Source organism: Sorex araneus, chromosome 8, assembly GCF_027595985.1.
Source record: "Sorex araneus isolate mSorAra2 chromosome 8, mSorAra2.pri, whole genome shotgun sequence".
Taxonomy (NCBI): domain Eukaryota; kingdom Metazoa; phylum Chordata; class Mammalia; order Eulipotyphla; family Soricidae; genus Sorex; species Sorex araneus.
In genome coordinates, this window is record NC_073309.1 from 21425703 (window position 1) to 21448854 (window position 23152).

Sequence of the window (23152 nt, forward strand, 5' to 3'; positions counted from 1 at the left end):
GAGATCAGGCAAAAGACAAGGAAGAAGAAGAAATGAAAGTCTCCAAAATTTGAAATAAAGCAAAACTACTGCTATTTGCAAATGGTATGTTATTATATATAGAAACACTAAAGATTCCAATAAAAAACTATTAGAAATAACTGAAAATTTTATACTGAAAACTTTATACTGAACATTTATACTAAAAAACATACTTAAAATTCAGTTTTGCACACTGAAAATTAGAAATTAATGATTTTACAGTAGGGAGGGGCCATACCGGTATTAATACTCATTAAAATAAACCCAAAGAATGATAATATTGTAAGAATTCATATATATGTAGGGATATCAACAAATAAAGCAAATAAAACAGACATTCTCAGGTATAGTCAATAGATTGGTGGTTGCCAGCAGAGCAGGGTATTAAGTCAGAGGGATCAGTAATAGCAGCAGGTAAATGGGATCATCTGTATTGCAATGAGAGGGAAATAGACTTTTGGTGGTAATAAGGATGCAGTCAATACCAATATTGAATTATACTAATGTGTTGCTAAAACATATATTATCATCCAATGTTACTGCAGTAAACATGTATTTTAAAATGTTGGCATGATAAGTATGCAAATGATAGGGCTCACCAGTAGAGTACATGTCACACGTGAGGGACTATGGGCTTGATGCCAGCAATAGAAAAAATAAAAAGATTTCCATAAATTCAGGAAGGCTGGGCTGGATCAATAGCGCAGAGGGCAGTGTGTTCGCCTTGCATGCAGCCGACCTGGGTTCGATTCCTCTGCCCCTCTCGGAGAGCCTGGCAAGCTACTGAGAGTATCTCGCCTGCCCAGCAGAGCCTGGCAAACTAACCATGTTGTATTCTATATGCCAAAAACAGTAACAAGTCTCACAATGGAGACATTACTGGTGCCCACTAGAGCAAATCGATGAGCAATAGGATGACAGTGACAGTGACACAGGAAGGCTGGGATCCATACAGGAAAGCACAGTGGTATGGACTAGTGGAGAGAAAATTAAGTCCCGCCATGTAGCATTTTACAATGAAATTATGAAATTTGTTTCTAGTTAATTACACACATGTATATATATATACATATATATATAAAGATAACTTTATTTCGAGCACCTATTCTACCCCAGGTACTTTTCTGTGTACTTGCATGTGATTTACATTGATAGTTAATACGGTTTGCATAGAAATATCAGCTGAAAGATGGAGGCAAAATGGAATGTTAAATTTCATGGAAGGCTAAAAAACTCTGTAGTTTGAAGCTTTCACCTATCACAAGGCAGATGCTGTAAACTCAGCAGACAATGTGTTGCAAAGGCAGCTGTGTGTTGAGGACCTTTTCTCAGATGCAAATTAATGTCTGGGCCAGTTACCCTATGGCTCCCCTTCACTCTCCCACAGTACTTAATGCTTTTTGTAAAAGTGTCCTATCCTTTTAGAAAATAACATTATTGGGGCTGTACTCTGTCTTTCAGGAGTATTGAAGAAAGTACCTGCCCAAATATGGCTTTTAACCACTTTTTTATTTTTTAAGCCAAGTATTCTGGCTGTGTTGATTATTAAGGTTTTATGACTTTTATTCTCCTTTCAGTTCTCTACTCTAGTTTACCCTTTGGTGTCAAATTGATGATGGTTAACATTAGTTAAGCAAAAACATCTGTCCCATTTTCCTTTTCAGCAAATCTCACTGCCTGAAAGTCGCTTATAGAGCATAAATGCATAAAAGCATGACTATGGAATCAAACTGTCAAAGTCAAATTCCCAAATTTGCTACTTATTGCACCATAGCAGGTCAACTGACATACTATACTGCCTTGGCTGAGCTTCCGTTTCCCTATTTTTGAAAACAGGAATAATACTGTACTCTCCTATAAGGTCATTTTATCTATTTAATAGAATATTCTAATTACGTGCTTTGGGAAACTCCTAGAACTTCATGTGCCCTTTAATGTAAGTATTAGGTAGGTGCCGGGGTATGAGTTCCTGGAAGATAAGAAGTATGGTCTATATTGTTCAGCATTTAAATAGCACCTACTACATATCAGGCATCAATGTATCCCTCTTCAGTCATGGCACAGTCCTGTTCACAGAATAAAAGTAAGAGACACAATACAAGAAACTTGGGGCCGGAGTGATAGGACAGTGGGTAGGGAGTTTGCCTTGTATGCAGTCGATCCAGGGTTTGATCTCCAGCATCCCATATGCTCCCCTGAGCACTGCCAGGAGTGATTCCTGAGTGTAGAGCCAGGAGTAACCCCTGAGCATTGCTGGGTGAGAAAGAAAAGAAAGAAAGAAAAGAAAGAAAGAAAGGAAGAAAGAAAGAAGGAAGGAAGGAAGGAAGGAAGGAAGGAAGGAAGGAAGGAAGAAAGAAAGAAAGAAAGAAAGAAAGAAAGAAAGAAAGAAAGAAAGAAAGAAAGAAAGAAAGAAAGAAAGAAAGAAAGAAAGAAAGAAAGAAAGAAAGAAAGAAAGAAAGAAAGAAAGAAAGAAAGAAAGAAAGAAAGAAAGAAAGAAAGAAAGAAAGAAAGAAAGAAAGAAAGAAAGAATCTTGCTTATTCCAAGTTCAGTGACCTCCAGTACATGGAGCCGTCATCGACTAAAGGGTGGGGTGGTGCTTACGGTTGAGCTGGAGTCCAGACAAAGAAAAGCAATTGTGAATATCCCTTGACCTTTGGGAAAGCTTCTGTGGACACAGGAAAGCTAGATACGTGAGTCAGGGCAAATTACACATGAGGAAGCTGAGGGGGGAAAAAAAGTTTGTGACATTTGAGGACATTTTCCACCCAATTATTCTCACCCTCCTATGAACACCCACATGTAGCCCCCTCTATGGAGTTTCAGAGCAAGCAATAGAAAACCTCTAATCTCATCAGGTGAGAGAGTGGTGAATTCACTGGCTCCCTCTTCATAACATCTAGGAAGCTCAAAATTCGATTAAGGGTAACCTCCTCAGTGATAAATATGTTTGTCTTGCATTTCTGCCATAATCTGATTTACCCTTTGTTGTACATTTTAGTTATTTCTCTTCATTCCATATTACCTATGGGTGAGAGGAAATGAATGTGTAGTAATCTTTAATGCTTAAGGCTAGCGTTTCTCTCTCTATTGTTTTTGTAAGATTATATTGTTCTTGAATGGCACAAGCAGCGTAGAAGAAATATGAATATTTCTTAAGTATGTATGAGATTATATAAAAAGCACATGCTGTCTCTTGATCAACGTGAAAAATCTGGCTTCTTCTGCCTTGTTGACACACCAAACTATATGCCACGTCATGACTGAACCTCACAAACAAGCTTATTGGGAAAAAAAAGTATCCTGACAAAGAGGCCATAGTTTAAGTGACTCCACTTGTAGTAATAGTACAGAAAAGGCAAATTCATTAAGACATTAAGATATAAATCAAACTGCTGACTTTCAGGGACTGCGGGAGATGGGGAAACGGAGAATGCTGAACAAGCATAAGACCTTGGATGATGAAAATAGTTTAAAATTAAATGATGATGATGATGATGATGATGATGATGATGATGGTTCTACAATATTGTAAATGTGGTAAAAACTGATGCTTTAAAAAAATCATCAAAACCCGATGCTTTTAAAAATATGCTCTAAAATGTTTAAAATACTTAATTTTATGTTATGTGATCTTCAACCTCCCTTTTATGTGACCTTCCAATATTCTACCCTTTGCCTTGAAGTAGATTTATTCTATCTTTTTTTGGTTGTCTTACAGAAAATCCAAACCATATCAATGAACCAAACACTAGTCAACTGAAGAGGACAGTCCTTCAAGTCACTTAAAAGGCTACAAAGTTGATTCCTGGTCCAGGGCCTCAGGATGAATCTGCAGATTCTGGCCGCAGCAGGCAGGGCATCTGCCTTCTGTAACCGCTGTCTCTTTCTGTGCTACAACTTCAAAAAGTCTTGTGCTAAAGTAGTGAGTACTATAGTGAAAAATGGGACACTCTCGTTTCCCTCTGTACATGGAAATAAGAAAAAAATATATATATACATATACCTAATTCTTCATCATAGTGCAGTGGAGGACTCCTCCACTCCACTACCACCCAAAAAAACCTGGAGAAGAAGGATCTTAAAAATAATCTTCTCATTACTGCTTCGCTCAGGAGAAATTCCAATTATTCTCTGACTTGCCTTCTGATCTCTTGCCAGTAAGTAGCATCAAATTCTCAGACAGGAAGGCAAAAAAGATGCTGGCAACTGTGCCCAGTGTGGAAACCACCAAACTGAGCTGATCCTGAAGCCTCTGACAATGACTTCAAGCCAACGGCAGCTACCAATCACATATTCAGTGAAACTCAAAAACGGTTTAAATGTATAAGGGGGCTTAATAGGAAAGTTGGGGCAAATGTTAAGAAGCACAGAATATTTATTTTTCTACTAAACATAAGAATCAGAAAATTTCCATGAATGGACTAAGTGAATGCACACATTCTAAGAGCATATTACATGCATGATACCAGATAAAATTCAGGTGAAAAAAGAAAATACTTTTATGTACTGGCCAGAGCATGTGCAGAACGGCTGTGAGCATGGTGGTGGTTGAGTCCTGGAGGTTTTCAGCTACTGAGGCTGGGAACCTTGGGGCAGGGAGGGGTCTCACCTGTCCCCTTCCGGAGCTCTCTGAGTGAAACAGCCTGGAACCAGGTCCAGTGGCATGGTTATGGCAAATGTCATGCTCCCTTCTAGGAGAGAAGGACATTCAATCTGGATGGTGGCCAATGACAAGATTATCTGGCACCAGCCAGAGGTGGCTTACTGGTGGCTCTGCTGAATTGCCAGAGAATGGGGGATACAGGCTACATTAAAGTCTTTATATATTAACTTTATATATATAATATATGCAAAATATATTTTAACATGGAGCAATAGCACAGCAGGTAGGGCGTTTGCCTTGCATGCAGCAGACCCGGGTTCAATTCCTCCATCCCTCTTGGAGATCCCAGCAAGCTACCAAGAGTATCCCACCTGCACGGCAGAGCTTGGCAAGCTACCCATGGTGTATTGGATATGCCAAAAATAGTAACAACAAGTCTCACAATGGAGACGTAACTGGTGCCCACTCGAGCAAATCGATGAACGATGGGACGACAGTGCTACAGTGCTACAATATGTTAAAAATTAATAAGACATACCACCTTTACTAGAGAAAACAAAGGATTTAGAATCTCACAAAAGTGAGAATAGTATATAACAAGGAAACTGGAAACAACCAGTATTGATGGGGACTTGGTGAAAAAGATACTTTCATTTACTATTGGTGATAATGTCATCTGGTTCAGCTTCTATGGAAACAATACGGGATTCCTCAAAAGTAAGAATAAAATTCCCGGGGCTGGAGCGATAGCACAGCAAGTAGGGCATTTATTTGCCTTGCACGCGGCTGACCCAGGTTCGATTCCCAGCATCCCATATGGTCCCCTGAGCACCGCCAGGACCATTCCTGAGTGCAAACCCCTGGTGCATTGCCGGTGTGACCCAAAAACAAAACAAAAAAACAAACAAAAAGAATAAAATTCCCATATGACCCAGTGCTTTTACTTCTTGGCATCTACCACCGAAACACAAAAACATTAATTCGAAAAGATATGAGACTATGATCATTGTAGTACCGGGAAATGGAAACAACTCAAGGTCCAACTACAGAAGAATGGATAACAAAAAACAAACAAAAACACAAACAAAAACCTGCGGTATACATACACAGTGGAATAGTATGCAGTTATAAGGAATTATGAAATCATTCAGTTGACTGCAACATGGATGAACTGGAAGTATTTTATTACTGACATAAGTCAGAGGGAGAAGGTCAAATAATGGTACATACAGAGACAAAAGAAGCAAATAATATCAAACAATGACAAACACGTGCACTTCAATTACAATACTTAAATTACTGAGTAAGGAGGGGGAGAATGAGGGAGGTGAAGAGGAGGGCTAGAAGTAATATAAGGACATTGGTAGAGAGTACTTCTTGGGTACTTTAATGGTGGTGCATTGCCAATAACTTTGTGCATCAATATCATAAATAGTAACACTATGTTCAGATGAAGAGTTAGAGTATTACATCTGCAGCATTGTAAGGACAAACAACAAGCCAGGAAAGAATTTTTATAAAATAAAGCTTTTTATACAGGAAAGAAAGAAATAAGATTAGATAGAGGCTAAGAAAATAGACTCTCAAATTAAACATATAGAATCAATGTTTAATCTCAAACTCAGTGGTCAAAGATGTGCCACTAAAGGAGAATATTTATCTGCCTAAAAATGCCCTCAGGTTTTTAAAAATAAAATTGGGGTAAATATATTATGAACAGAGTAATTAAATATATTATGAACAGAGTAATTAATAGGGTTGCTCTAGCAGATTCATTTCTTAGGGCAAATCATTTCTATTGAATTAAATGTCAAATAATATTATTTCTCTTAATTTTTTAAGGTGAGCCATCACACCCAATGAAGACATTTGAGTACTCGGAAAGTTCACAAACACAAACAACCATGATCTTAAAAATGGAAATGTTAAAATCATTTTTACATCCCCTACTTAGTACAGGTTTGACATCACATGTCACAAAAGGTATATAAGCTGAAACTTTTATAAGTTTAAACCATTTTGTGATAGGAAGCAAAATTAGTTTTCTCTCTAACTTCTACACAGGTTATTAGTACACTATCCCTGGTATCAGAAAGTCCTATAATTCTTTATACACTAACCGAAAATGAGAAGAGTCATTTTTTTTCTCTGTTTTGGGGTTATAATGTCTGAAAGTAAGTACCTGGACTCTGGTTGCCACTACCTGCAGCTTCTTTAGCCCAGCCATTTTCCAAACCCAAAGGGGACCAGATGAAGCCCTAACTTCACTGTCCACTACTTCAATAGAGAATTCATGGCCATCGAGACTTCTATTTCTTCAACTTCACACTGAAGAGACACCAATATCCCCCAGAGAAATCCACACTCCGTGGGTACTGCTCATTGTGTCGAGGACTGAATCACTCAAGAATACTCCCACAGGAGAAGACCATAAAGATTCTTCCAAGAGAACAGCAGGCACGAAGAAAGTGTGAAATATACCAGAAGAGAAGATACTAGTTCTATTAGTACCAACAAAAAGTTCTATTAGTACCAACCAGTTTTATAACCTCTCAGATAAAGACTTTAGGGACACCATGATGTAGATGCTGATTGAGCTCAAAAAATGATAATATGGATTCAAGAAAGTTTGAGAACAGAAATAAGAACACTACAATTAGAAGTGGTAGGATTGAAGAATATGGTAAGTGAAAATAAAAACTCAGTTGAAGACCCCAGTAACAGTGTAACAATGGTTGAGGGGAGTAAACTGTAAGCTCCAAAATGGGATGCAGGAAAATTCTAGAACCAACAAAAGATAAAAGAAAGTCTGGAAAGAAATGAACAGCACAATTGAGAACTAAGGGATAACTACAAGAATAATAATGTAGGAATCATCAGAGTCCCTGAGGAATAGGAAGGAGAATTTGATAAAGGAAGCATACATGATATGTTCCCAGATTTGAGAAGTGCATGCTAACTGGAGGGTCCCAGCCAAAAATAAATAGATTTCTTCTAATTTTTCAAATAGAAAAATTCCAAGACATCTTGTAATCAGAATGACAAAAGCCAAAGATAGAAATAATGCAAGCAGCAAAATCAAAGAAGGAACTCATATACAAAGGAAAACCCATAAGGTTCACAGCAGATTTATCAAAAGGGACTCTATTGTGGGATATAGCATAAAAGATAAATGAACTAAGTGCCTCATCTAGAATATCCAGCAGATTATTATTCAAAATTGAAGGAATGGTTCAAAAATTTATGTATAAGAAAAAGCTAAGAACTTCATCGCTTCAAAACAATTTTACAAGAAGCACCAAAAGAGCTTCTTTAGAAGGCACGATAAACCTCACAATCATGTGCAACTTCTTTAAAGTGAAAGCAATAAATCCTTCACCTCAATAATCTCACTTAATGCCAATAGTTCTAAATCATCAATTAAGAGACACAGAATGGCAGATGAGATAGAAAACTGAACCCAACTTTCTACAAGAGATTCACTTGAACAGTCAGAGAAACACAGGCTAAACTCAACAGCGGGAGAATAACAATATTTTTTATTTTATTTTACTTTTTTATTGAATATCCATGAGATAGACCATTACAAAGCTGTTCACTATTCAGTTTCACTCATAAAAATGATACAACACCCATCCATTCACCAGTGTATACTTCCCACCATCAATGTTCCTGTTTCCCTACCAACATCCCCTACCATCCCCTCCACCCTCTATGGCAGGCACTTTTCTTCTTTCTCTCCTTCTGTGCATTATTGTTTGCAATTCAGGTAACTAAGATGTCATCATGTTTGTTCAGGGCATTCAGTATTTTTATTGGGACAATAAGATTGGAGTATTTTTTTAACTGGGTGGCAGTTTGGGGTGTGGACGTGATTGCCAAGGCATCCAGAAGTACAGAGAGGTAGAGGAAGATCACAAGCCCCAAGAAAGCCTGGCGATTTCAGTCACAAAAATGGCACACCCAAATTTTCAGCAGATTATATTTCTGTGAGGTCTGCTCCAAGATGGTGGAATCCAGCCAGGGGCATGGCGATGATTTTGGACTGTGGAAGCAAGTGGCTACCTGGGGCTCAGCTTGGGTAGACACCAGGACTGCCTGCCCCCTTCTGATTTACCTTGGTCTACTCAGCCTTGTGTGGGTCTGAGATAAACTGCAAATTTTTATCACTTTTGAGATTTATTTATGGATCTTTGAAGCAAGGCTGGTAGAAAAGCTTACATGGTGGTGCCAGAGTTGTCTGGGGGAGTCACTGCTGGTACTTCCAGGAGTATAGGAGAGTGGAGGAAGGTAGCCCATCCCAAATCTGACAAAATCTGGAGATCTCAGTCACAAAACTCACATATGAAATTTCACCTGATTAATATCTTGGTAATGTCTATGGCAGCAATTTTGGACTGTGAGAGCAAGCAGCTTCCAGGGGCTCTGCTTTGGGCAGGCACCAAGCTGGCCCACCCCCCTTCCAATTTACCCTGATCTGTTCAGCCTTGTGTGGGTCCAAGGTTAATTGCAGCTTTTGATTTCTTTCAAGATTTATTTATGGATCTTGAGAGCAAGGATGATGGATAAGCTTGTATAGCTGAGCCACAGGTGGTTTGTGCATGTGGCTCCCACATACCCTAACTTCTGGCCATTTAATTTCTTTGGAAAGTTGATCCCAAGTTGTTGGGGTCTGGCCAGAAGCATAGCAGTAATTTTGGCATATCAGGAAGCCTGGATACACCATCAAGCTGCTGATGCACTTACCCTGCAGGTACAGGTTGACCTGCTGGTGGCACCACACCCACATGGAGAACAATCTTAGAGGCAAATAGTTCCTTTTAGAAGACCTGAGTGGTCATACTCGTATCAAATAACATAAACTTCAAATTTTTAAAAGCCATAAGGAACAGGTATGGCCATTTCTTTATGATCAATGGACAAATAATCAAGCAGAACTCACATTCAAAACATATATGCTCCTAAAGATGGTCCAGCAAAGTATTTGAAATAACTATTAACAGACATGAAGGAAAACCTTGGTAAGAACACAATGGTAGTAGGAGACCAATATTCCTCTTTCACAGCTCGATAGATTATCAGGTAAAACCTCAACAAGGAAACACTGACTTCCAAGGGAGAAATGAAAAAGATAGGCCTAGCATTTATAGGGCCCTTCACCCCAAGGTGAATACACATCTCCTCTAGTGCACATGAAGGGACATTCTCCAGGACAGACTATACACTGACTCTCAAAACATCATCATAATCATCATCATCATCATCATCATCAACATCATCCCGTTGATGATTGATTTTCTCGAGCGGTCTCAGTAATGTCTCCATTTGTCCTAGCCCTGAGATTTTAGAAACCTCTCTTTACTCATTCTTCCCAATGGTGCTGCATTGGAGATTCTTTCAGGGTCAGGGGAATCAGACTCATCATTGCTACTGGTTTTGGCATATGAATATGTCACGGGAAGCTTGCCAAGCTCTACCATGCGGGCAGGAAACTCTCGGTAGCTTGCCAGGTTCTCCGAGAGGGAGAACTAGGCTATAAGATGTCTCAAAACATATCTCAAAAAAAAAACAGAATGATAGAAATCATATAACTATACTCTCAGATCACAAGGCTATGAAATGGAAATTAGTCATAAACAAAAACAGAAGAAAATTCAAACAGTTGGAAATTACTACTGAACAACCAGTGGATAAGAAAGAAAAATTAGAGAGAAAATGAAGATTACTGGAAACAAACAAGAATGAAGATAAGAATTACCAGAACATATGGGACACAGCAAAAGTGGTGCTAAGAAGAAAGTTCATAGCTGTGCAAGCATTCTTTGGGAAACAAAAATGGTCTCACATGAATAATCTAAGAGCATGGCTTAAGCTGCTAAAAAAGTCCAACGAAGGGAATCCAAAGGAAGGAGAAGTGTTGGATCACACGGGGTTGCTTTTGCTGCTCCCACAGGGAGCTTAAAGTCTATTGAGCCACTCCTACAACAGAGCAACTGAGGCACAATTATAATAATCCTATATTGCTTTTCTCTTTCCTTTATGTCATTTGTATGGTTTATTTAGCAATGTCCTATTTGTATAGATACAGGAAGACAATTGATGCTATGCTATGTAACAAGGGAGTTAATTGACTCCAAAATAATATTTACTCCTGGGCATCCATATTTACTTGATTTAAGCCTCAGTTGCCCCTAGTTCCTAGCACTCCAAGAGCAGGGTCCCAACGAGGGACTGATGGATTCAGGGCAAGCTGTGAGCTACCCTGATATCGAAATGGGCCAGGCCAAGCAGCATAATACTTAACTATAAATTAAGAGCACAGTCATGGACAAACTCTGTCATGACTCAAAAGAGGTAACTGAATAAGGTAACTGCTGGGGTTTGAAAGACTAACCTGGCCTGAGCACTGTAGTCTGGAATATATAGTGAAATGTCCTCAGGAATCTCCTGCCCTCCACGCTAGGCTGTTTTCACGAGGACTCTCTCACAGGGGGGCGAGTTGTTTCCCTCCCCACCCCAAGCAGAGCCCCAGCAGATAAAAACCTCCAGAACCCAGCTGCAGCCATGCTCAAGGCCACTCTCCACATGCTCGTATAAGCCTCATGCATGAAGGAACCGACAGAGGAACCCAGGTATGTGGGACCCGTGGCTGAGATATCCAAGCCTGATCGATTGGGATTGGGCTTCCTCCACTCAGATCCCCTTTTTTCCAGTAGCTTGGCAGTCACAACCACAAACTGCCCCTGGCACTATGTAATATCATTAATGGCCAAGATCCAGAGACTATAAAACAGGGGGCTGGAGAGATAGTACAGTGGGTAGGGCGTTTGTCTTGCATGCGGCTGACCTGGGTTTGATTCTCAGCATCCCATATGATCCTACGAGCACCGCCAGGAGAAATTACTGAGTGCTGAGCCAGGAGTAACCCCTGTGCATCGCCAGGTGTGACCCCAAAAGAAAAAACAATAAAAAGAAAAAAAAGAGAGAGACTATAAAACAAAGCTCCCAGAGCAGAGCGATGCAGAATCTCGCATAGCAGAGCCTGGCAAGCTACCTGTGGCATATTCGATATGCCAAAAACAGTAACAATAATGGACCTCATTCTCCTGACTCTGAACAGGGACAAATGGAGACATTACTGGTGCCTGCTCAAGCAAATTGATGAGCAACGGGATGACAGTGACAGTGACAGTCCTCAGGAAGAACCAAACTTTAAGCTTGATCTCTTACTGTGTTCATGCAAAATGACATTGCTAGAAATATTATAAGTAAATTTACTACAACTATTTAAGTGGATTACTAGCCGAGGAAAGAAGAAAGCAACACACCCTGGATGGAATGCTGCCCTTAAACAGATCTCCTAATAATCTGGAGTAATCTCCTTAGACGAGATTTTGTCCTTGAGTTGACCTCCTGGGGGAGTGGCCTTACCTCTCTTTGTTGATTTGTTAATGTTCAACCTCAACTTTGTATCCCTAACCTATATGATTTCCATATAAACTATGCTGTAAGGGACTGGAGCGACAGCACAGCAGGTAGGGTGTTTGCCTTGCATGCAGCTGACTCGGGTTTGATTCCTTCATCCCTCTCGGAGAGCCCAGCAAACTACCAAGGGTATCCTGCCCACATGGCAGAGCTTGGAAAGCTCCCCATGCCATATTTGATATGCCAAAAACAGTAACAACAAGTCTCACAATGGAGACATTACTGGTGCCCGCTCAAGCAAATCGATGAACAACGGGATGACAGTGCTACAGTGCTACAGTAAAGGGCTGGGGAGGTGAGGTCAGATGGTTACAAGGTCTCCATGGTCACAGGTTAGAAGAGAAGAAGAAGAGATCAGAGACTGAAGAAGACAAAGGCAGCAGACTAGAGAGCAGAAAACAGAGAGAGTGAGACAGCAGAGTGGCACGGACAGGAGACAGAGACTTAAGGGAAGAGCCAACAGCAAGATTAGAAGTAGAAGACGGAAGTTAGAAAAGGAGAGACTACCAAGACTGGAGAAGAGAGACTGAGACTGGAAACGGAGTCCAGAGGAGAGACTACAGAGACAAGAGTCAGAGACTTGAGAGACAGACAGAAAGGAGCACAACGGTACACGTAGAAGCAGGACACAAAGACGAAGACAGAAATAGAGCACAGCAATGAAGAGAAGACAACAAGACGAGGAGGAAAACTGAGACTTTGGAGACTTTCAGGTTCACAAGGAGACCAGGATGATGAAACTCTGATGACCCAGACTACAGGCATAAGGACGACTACGACTGAACCGAAAAGGGAGAGATCAGACAAAGCCAGGGATTTTGCCCATCGTCGCAGAAGAGCCTGGGGAGGCCACTCCTTGTCCACCTAATGCTGCCTCCACATCCTCCCTCTGCCCAGCCTGTGCATGTGCCTGCCTTCACGACAGCTCACCGTTTCTTACTTCTTATATATCGTGTGTTGAGTTGTGAGGTGTGAAAAACTCAACAGAGAAGAAGTGTCCTCAATGACTCAATACCATTGGGCAAACAAACAGAAGCAAGGATAAACAAGTGGGAATACATCAAATTAAGACGCTTCTAAATTGCAAAAGAAACAATGACTACTTTGGTACATCTACACAATGGAATACTATGCAGCTGTTAGGGGAGATGAAGTCATGAAATTTGCTTATAAATGGATAGACATAGAGAGTATCATGCTAAGTGAAATGAGTCAGAAAGAGAGGGACAGACATAGAAGGACTGCACTCATTTGTGGAGTATAGAATAACATCACATGAGGCTGACACCCAAGGACAGTAGATACAATGGCCAGGGGGATTGCCCCATAGCTGGAAGACTGCTTCATGAGTGGAGGGGAGAAGGCAGATGGAATAGAGAAGGGATCACTAAGAAAATGATGGCTGGAGGAACCAGCTAGGATGGGAGATGCATGCCGAAAGTAGATAATGGACCAAACATGATGACTTCTCAGTATCTGTGTTGTAACTATCTCATGGTAATTCAATAAATTTTTTTAAAAAGAAACAATGACTAAATACTTAAATATAAAGCACCTTCAGACTGGGGGAAAATATTGCCCACCACTCATGTGACTAAGGGTTAAAATCTAAGGTACATTAAGCACTGATAGAATTTTACAAGAGAAAAAGTAAAAACACCTTCAGAAAATGGGGAAAAGATGAATAGAAACCTCCTAAAGAAGACAGATAGCCAAGAGGTATGCAAAAAAATGCTCTGTATCCAGTGAAAGAAATTCAGGCTATAATGAAAAGACATGCTACTGAATCTGGAGAAAATATTTGCACACAATATACGAGATAAAGGGTTTATATCCAGGACCTATAAAGCACTCACAGAATGCAACAAAAAAAAATCCAACAACTCCACCCAACTCTGGCATGTCATAAAGTATCTGATTTTTATTTAAAAAGCTTAAAAACCTTAAAACATGTTTTCAGTGTCTTTGATAATATTCAATGTTAAAGTTAAATATTTTATAATTCCTGCATAATATGTCCATTAGAAACTAGAAATACAGATAAATGTAAGGTATAAATATTCAAACATATTCCAAAACATTTATGTGTATGTATATATATATATGTACATATATATATATACATATATACACACACACACAGAACCCTCCAAAATGTCAGCAGGGACACATACATATATATGTACATATATACAATATATATGTGTATCTCTGGCACTGTCACCCCATTGCTCATCGATTTGTTCGAGTGGGTACCAGTAACGTCTCTCATTGAGAGACTTATTGTTACTGTTTTTGGCATATCCAATACGCCACAGGTAGCTTGCCAGGCTTAGCCGTGTGGGCGCGATACTCTCGGTAGCTTGCCGGGCTCTACACACACACATATATACATGCATATATATATAGGGATATATATATGACATTTTGATGTTTTGAAGGGTTTAAAATGTTTTTTGCTATTTGCAGCTTAAATAAATGTACTTTAGTCTACATTTATATTTAGGATTATCCCCAAAGTAATATCACAAATACAAAACCTTTATATCAATTTGCATAATAAAATTTACTTAATGATTCCCTTCATATTAAAAAGTTCTGCATCAGCATAAATAAAATAACAACAAATATTTTAGAAAATAAACTGTTGCTCAATGTTTAGTGATTGTGTGTTCCAAGCCTGAACTGAAAACCTGACTCTACTATATTTCCTATATGTGGGATTTTGGAAACTAAAAAGTTCTGTGCTTCAATTTTCTCATTAACAGTGAATTCATAGAGGGTCTTATTCATTTATTTATTTATTTATTTATTTATTTTGCTTTTTGGGCTACCATAGCACAGCGGGTAGGGTGTTTGCCTTGCACATGGCCCACCTAGGTTCGATTTCTCCATCCCTCTCAAAGAGCCTGGCAAGCTACCGAGAGTATCCCACCTGCATGGCAGAGCTTGGCAAGCTACCTGTGGAGTATTCAATATGCCAAAAACATATTGAGAACAAGTTTCACAATGGAGACGTTACTGGTGCCTGCTCAAGCAAATTGACGAACAATGGGATTACAGTGCTACAGTGCTTTGGGGGCCACACCCAGTGATGCACAGGGGTTATTCCTGGCTCTGAATTCAGGAATGACTCCTGGTGGTGCTCAGAAGACCATATGAATGCTGGGGATTGAACCCGGGTCGGCCATGTGCAAGGCAAACGCCCTACCCGCTGTGCTATCGCTCCAGCCCCCATAGAGGTTTTTTACAGAATTAAAAGAGACAATAGAATGCAGCTCAATATTATTATAAATAATGAAATTATAAATAATAGTATCCTGGGGCCGGAGCGATAGCACAGTGGGTAGGGCATTTGCCTTGCACGCGGCCGACCTGGGTTCGATCCCTGGCATCCCATATGGTCCCCCAAGCACTGCCAGGAGCAATTCCTGAGTGCAAAGCCAGGAGTAACCCCTGAGCATTGCTGGGTGTGACCCAAAAAGCAAAAAAAAAAAAATAGTATCCTGTTGTATCTCTATATAATATTAATTATTATATAACAATACTATTATTTATAATTTATGAGATCTCAACGGCTGCTTCTCCCAGACGAGAGTATAAAACGAGGCTCCCATAACCATGCCACCAGACTGTGAGCCAGGCTATTTTCACTCGGGGCACCCCAGGGGGGGTCGGTTGAGAACCCTCCCTGCCCCAAGGGACCCAGCCCCAGCAGCTGACCTCCACAATCCAACCACCGCCATGCTCCAGGCCACTTTCCGGACACATTATAAGACACTTCCTACCCGTTTTCCATAATTACCACACCATATTTGATGGAGTTCTGACAGTAGGCAAGAAGTCATAGAGAGTAATATATATACCCCACCTTTCCCACCCTCCACTGCCTCCATGGCAGACGATATTCCCCATATTCTCTCTCTACTTTTGGGCATTATAGTTTGCAATGCAGATACTAAGAGGTCATCATGTTTGGTCTTTTATCTACTTTCAACACACATCTCCCATTTTTAATTACAAATAATAATATCTCCACAAGATAGATTCCAGGACTAAAATTACTGGATCAAAGCTATAAAAAAAAAGTCTTCACTCTCTTGAGAAAACTTGCCAACTCTGCTAGTCTAAATGTTTTCATGAAAGGTTAGCGTCCCCAGTCATTTTCGAGAATACCCATTCACTGCTCAGTTACCAACACAGTTTCTAATTGATTTCTAATTTTAAGCAAGTAAGACAAGCAACAGCGTGTTCAGTTAAAAATAGAAAACAAAGTGCTGCCAAACAAAAAGAGGAGGTTAGCATCATGATCTAAAACACCTGTAAGGAAACAGTCAGGGCGCCTTTTTATTTTCCCAAATATTTAGCACATCTCTCTCAGAGACCCTTGTTTCTAATGACATTCTCAGTGGGGAAAACAACCTCCTAAGGGCAAATAGAATGTTGCAGTTCATAAGTAAAAGTAATGATATTCAGGGGATTTGGAAAGGATGAATGGAAATGATAAACATCAAATGATAAAAAGAGCCTCATCTTTCTGCTGTGTTATAGCTAAATAAAGCTTTACCGTAGATCCCAGTTGAGGGAATCTACTGGCAGGTTTTGACTACCCAGAATTTCTATCACTTTTCCCAAGGTTAAATGTGTTGCCTTGAGGGGATGATACCGGGGACACTGTAGGACAGTGGTGCTCTTTGTAATGTTAATAACTCCTGATTCTGATATCTGATGCAACTCTGGGGAAATCTGTCAGTTCCAGACATTAAAATCTAACTCAGTTAAGTGCACATTATTACACAAAATATTTTTTTAATTTGGCAGGCTCTGGAAGATAATTTGAGCATTCCACATATTTAAATAGTTTATTTATATCACTGAATTGAATTTCTACAGGATAACATTTTGTGATATAGAATTAATGTGCTTTTCCTATAAAAGCAGATGGCATTTTATACCAAAAATTTATATATATATGTACTTATTGGATTCATTTTTATGATATAAACTTCTTGGAATAATGTCTTTTAATATATTTTATTTATTTACCTAAGATTATGCTTCATCTGACATCAAAGGGGCATAAGAACAATCATCTATAGACAAATGCATAGTGGAAGGAAAAATAAAAACACATGCAATATAAGATTTATCAAAAAAAAACCAAGAGAATTAAAATCAGAATTAATGCAGGTACTTCTTTGAGTAAAAACGTTTTTCCTCTATATTTTATTTGCTAACTTTTCATTTTTCTTTTTCTTTTCCATTTTTTTTTGTGTGTGGCAAAAGGCTTTATTGTCATGAAACAAACTGGGAAGGATGTTCACAATCAGACAATCAGGCTGTAGGAAAGGAGTAGAGGTCTAGTTCACTTCCCAGCAGAGCTAGGGTGATATAACATCTTCTACACAGTTTAGTCATCTTACAGGAAACTCTTACATCTCATAAAGGAAAATGGTGGAACTGCAGTTCAGGAACATACAATGAATATAGGTTGCATCTACAGAAGACAGTGGGGAACTCTTATAGGAACGTGTATTTTAGTATGGAGATGAAGAGCAAGGAGACTGGTGGTTGGGAAGGCCTCTACTACAGTCTCCACTGGCCTTTGGGGGTCTGAACCCAAGAAAGTGTCTCAAAGTTTTGCCTTGGCCCAATCAGAGGCAAGAGAATGCAAAGGGTCAGCTTCTCCAGATAGAGACCAGGATACCATCCAGAGGACTAGCCCTCAGGCCAGGATGTTTGAGCATCACTGAACTCCAGAGAAAAATACTTTGAATCACTATGTAAATTTCCACCCACCTATCCTATCATTAAAAGGAAGCACCAGATCAACTCATCTAAAGAGGAAGTTATGTAATGAAGGAGTGGACTATCACAGGAGACTAAAAGGGAGGGAGAAAAGTAGGAGAAAGCTGGGGCTTGAGATTCAGTCCAGGGTTTAAGGCACTTGCCTTGCACACAGCCCCACCCAGTTCGATCCCCAACACCACGCACCGTCCCTAGACTACCTCCAGGACAGATGCCATAGCAGAGAGTCAGAAGTAAGCCCTGAGCATTGCTGGGTGTGACTCCAAATCAACGCAACAACAACAAAACAAGGAAACTTCTACTGCTGGTGGGCTGGTTAGGGAGGTGACAAGATTTCAAAGAGATCCTGGTAAGTTTCTGCTCATCGTAGGCACCCAACTCACCAACTCAGCAAAGGGTGACATTGGGCCACACCCAAGGCAGCTCCAGTTGTTAGGAGCTTCACCGGTTCCCACCCCCATGCCACTGGAGCCCAAGATTCAGAGGAGCCATTGGATTGAGGAAGAAGTTTTTTTTTTTTAATTGTTTCTCTTTTTACCTTTTTTTAAAAATTGAATCACCATCTTACAAAGCTTTCATGTTTGAGTTTCAGTCATACAATGATCGAACACCCATCCCTCCACCAGTGCACATTTTCCACCACCAATGTCCCCAGTATCCCCCCTACCCCACCCCTCTATGGCAGACAATTTCCCACACACTCTCTCTCTACTTTGGGGCATTATGATTTGAAATTCAGATACTGAGAGGCTATCACGTTTGGTCCTTTATCTACTTCTAGCACACGTCTGAGGGAGAAGATTTAACTCTTCTGGGCTGAAGGAGACAGAAGCTACTCAACCAACACACCAAACTTCTTTGTCTTCACAGGAGAAAGAATTCCAGGATGAAACAGTGTGTATAGGAAGCAAAGCAAAAGTCTATTCCCCAGGAGTGAAGCAGGTACTCAGGGAGACACACTTGCTGAGTTTGGGGGTTAAAGATCTTATAGGGTGACAAGGACAGTAGATACAAGGACTAGGAGGATTGCCCCATAGCTGGAAGCCTGCTTCATGAGTAGAGGGGAGAAGGCAGATGGAATAGAGAAGGGATCACTAAGAAAATGATGGCTGGAGGAATCAGTCGGGATGGGAGATGTGTGCCGAAAGTAGATAACGAACCAAACATGATGACTTCTCAGTGTCTGTGTAGCAAGCCATAGTGCCCAAAAGTGGAGAGAGAGTATGGGGAATGTTGTCTGCCATGGAGGCAGGGGGAGGGTGGGAAAGGAGGGGTATACCCGGGACATTGGTGGTGGGGAATGTGCACTGGTGGAGGGATGGGTGTTTGATCATTGTGTGATTGTAACCCAAACATGAAAGCTTGAAACTATCTCACGGTGATTCAATAAAATTTTTAAAAATATATTTTATAGGGTGAGTTAATTAAAGCACAAAATATTTATGAAGGGATTAGAGTAGTCTGGGTGGGGCTGTGGAATTAGCTGCTTGCTCATAAATCACATGTATCATTAGCGTTTCATTATATAGCTGGGGAGGGGTATCGGTGTGTATTTAGTCTTCACTGTATCACTGACATTCCATCGCTCATCGATTTGCTCAAGCGGGCACCAGTATTTAGTCTTAATGAAGGAAAAAGGGGAAGAAATCAAAGTCATGGGTCATTTTTTCTGATGCACTTGTAACAGCTTGGAATTAGTTATTATGAGTTCCCTTATTATCAGAAGTTAGTAAAACCTGTGTCTCACAAGAATATAAATCCTGGCTATTACCACCCTTTCAGTGATTTTCTACATTGTCTCTCCTACCTCATTTCCACTTGGCACCTTCTTTAATTAATTCAACGAATGACTAGGACTTCCTTTTGAAGACACTGAATTAACCAAGTTACAAAACACTTAACCATGGCTTTAAAAAAGGCCATTTTCACATTATTTGATTCACCAGCACAAACTCTCAAGATATGTTGGGGATGAAAGGAACACTACTATCTATATTCTGATGACCTAATTTTAGGATAGCATTTGGGGATACTTGATAAAAAAAATTAACAATAATCTCTACAATATTAATTTTTCTCAAACATCAACTCCCTTGTACACAACAGAATTTTCCCCTTCAATGAGAGAATCATATCCCAGAGATATGTAAGCAAGCAAACATTAGAAATTCCATCTTTTTGTCCACATTATTTTTTCTTCTAACCTCTCACTCCTCTTACACACACCCCATGGCCTTTGCCTTCTCTCCCTGATCCTACAGGAAGTTCTTGTACATTTTGTATTTAACATTAAACCAAGTCCACTCATGGGTGGACAAGAAAGGAGCAGCACCGGGAGAGAAAAGTACCCCAGGAGGAAGGGTGACTTAATTATGTTTTCTCAAAGTGTTGAATTTGAGTAGTTCTTTCCAAAGGGTGGGGGCAGAGAGGAGCTTCCCAGAGATGCTCAGGGACCCTGAAGCCACACCTGACACTTGGGTGCTCAGATGCTTGCTATGCAGATCAGGTCCCAGAGATGCTGCAGGCCCCCAGGAATACAATTGAAGTCAGAGTTCTGCATATGTTATTGGTTTCCTGGTTTCTCTCTTTTGCAGTTTCATTACCGTGTATAGACACACAACATATTTGTATATATTAGTTTTGTAGACAGTTCCGTTAATGTATTCATTTTTATTTTCTAATAGCTTTTTTCTAGAGACTTTGGAGCTAGTAGTTGTATATTATTCTGTCAACAGCTAATAAGGACAGTTTTACTTTATAATTTCCAATTTAAATTTTTATGTCCTTTCCTTGTCTAATTATTCTTACAGAATTCCCAATATTGTGTTGAATAGTAATGGATCGAGTAGATAGCTTGTCTCTTTTTTTGTTTATTTGTTTGTTTGCTTGTTTTGGGGACCACACCCAGTGATGCTCAGGGTTACTCCTGGCTCTGCACTCAGGAATTACTCCTGGTGGTGCTCGGGGTACTACATGTGATGCTGAAGATCAAACCTTGGTTGGCCACATGCAAGGCAAGTCCCCTGCGCACTCTCCTTTCATTCTGATCCCTAGATAACCTGTCTTAATATTGATCTTAGGGGAAAATATTTAGGTTTTTCTCCACTGAGAATGTTGACTATGGATTCTCCATATATGGCGTTTATACTTTGAGGTACATTTTTTCTATACCCATTTTATTGTTTTTATTCATAAATAAATGTTGACTTGTTTTAAATACTTACTTTGCATCTATTAAAATTATCATGTAATTTGTTCTTCCTTTTGCTGATGCAGTATATGACATGTATTGATTTCTGTGTACTGAATTATCCTTGTACCCCTGGAATAAATCCCACATTATCTTGGTGTATAAGTCTTTTAATGTATGTTTCTAGCATTTTGTTTCTCATATCTTTGCATCTATGTTCATCAGAGGTATTGGTATGTAACTGTGCTATATGTGATATCCTCATCTGGTTCTGGAATTATAGCTGACTTTATAGAACCACTTGGAATTTTTTGTCTCCTTAGAATAGTAAAGAATAGTACAGAATAGTCAAGACGGATAAGTAATACGTTCCACTAGTGAAGCCCTCCAGGCCTGTATTTTGAGTTTGGAGATATTTTTGTTTAATGTTTTGATTTTAGGACTCATGATGCTGAGGTGATGGCTCAAGGTTTAAGGTGCATGCAAGAACCCCATGTTTGACTCCAGCACTGCACGATCCCCTGGAAATGTCTAGGAGTGGTCTAGCACTATCTAGCACTGTCTCAGGAATAGCCACCAAGCATCACCAGGTGTGTCCCCCAAACAGTACTCTTGACTGTTCAAGATTTCTATTTAATCCTGATTCTGCCTTTTTAGGTTCCAGTCTGTGTAGAATGCACTGTGTTTACCATGTGAGCTTCACCTGGAACTAGGGTAAGTACCTTCACACTATTTTTCTTCTCCCTCTCAGGATCCCTTAGTTGGTTTGGCCACTGTCCCATGTCTCCCCTAGGCTGGAATGTCATCAACATATATCTCTCCACTCACCATCTGTCCAGTGAAATATTCTTCTATATTCATCTTGAACCCATTTCTCATCAGAATATTGAAAAAAACTCACATAGTACTTGTATTAACTTGCACAAAGTAAATGTTCAATAAAAAATTGCACAGTATTTGAGGCAATCAGGAATTTACACCAAGTGGTGTTCCAGCTGAAAAAGTGACATTTTGTACTTAGAATAACTTTGTTTATTCTTGGGAAATGTTCGCTAGTGAAGGGATGGGTGTTGGAACACTGTATGACTGAAATCCAATCATAAACAACTTTGTAACTGTGTATCTCACAGTGATTCAATAAAATAAGTAAAAATAAAAGCTTTTTTTATATAAAATGAAGGATTTATTTTAAAATGATAAACAGATCATACAATCATGCAACACATGCTATTTCAACACTTAGGTAGGTGTGTGTCACTTAGGTAGGCTACAGTGTGTCAGCCAAACATGGTTAAGAATGAGTTAAAAGAGAAATCAAGCCCACAGTGAGCCACAGTTTGGATTCAGAGTACTAAATACCCCGAAGTTATTCTCCACCGACCTTTTCTCCATAAATATAGTCCTACAAGCCAGCTTCTCACGGCACAAGACTGAGTGGAAAGGGATAGAAAGCAGAGTGGCAAGCAGAAAATATTTTATTGAGGATCTTCTTAAATGCATTAGTTTCAGTTTATCAGCAGGGAAACATGAACATAGCTGTGTTAACTAATGAATTAAGTATTCAGTGTTTTTTTTGTTACATTAAGTATTGCAACAATATATTTCCTTTAGCTAAATAGTCACATATTCGTGGGAATTTCTTCCTAATTCCTCAAGCAGCAAGGTCTTAGTAGTTTTCGTATGGCTGCCTCACTCTAATTTAATATAATTCAGTATTAATAACATTATAATGCTTAAGAGTTAAATGTTTGCTGGAATCCTTCCTTTCATTAAATATGGATTTACATAGTATTTTGACTTTAAAACTTATACAGACCTTTGGCTTTACAACTGGATTTTAAAAAAATATAGGAAAGGTTAAAGGACTTGATGAAAGGCACATAATTTATGAACCACAGTAGTGTGTGAAAGTTAGGGACCGAATGTGTGATCCTGTTTTTTTCCCGATGTGCAATTCTAATATACGCACAAATCTTCCACATAAGCTTGACAACTTCATTCATCCAGAACTCCTGTACAGCACTCAGTATTTGGAAATAGAATA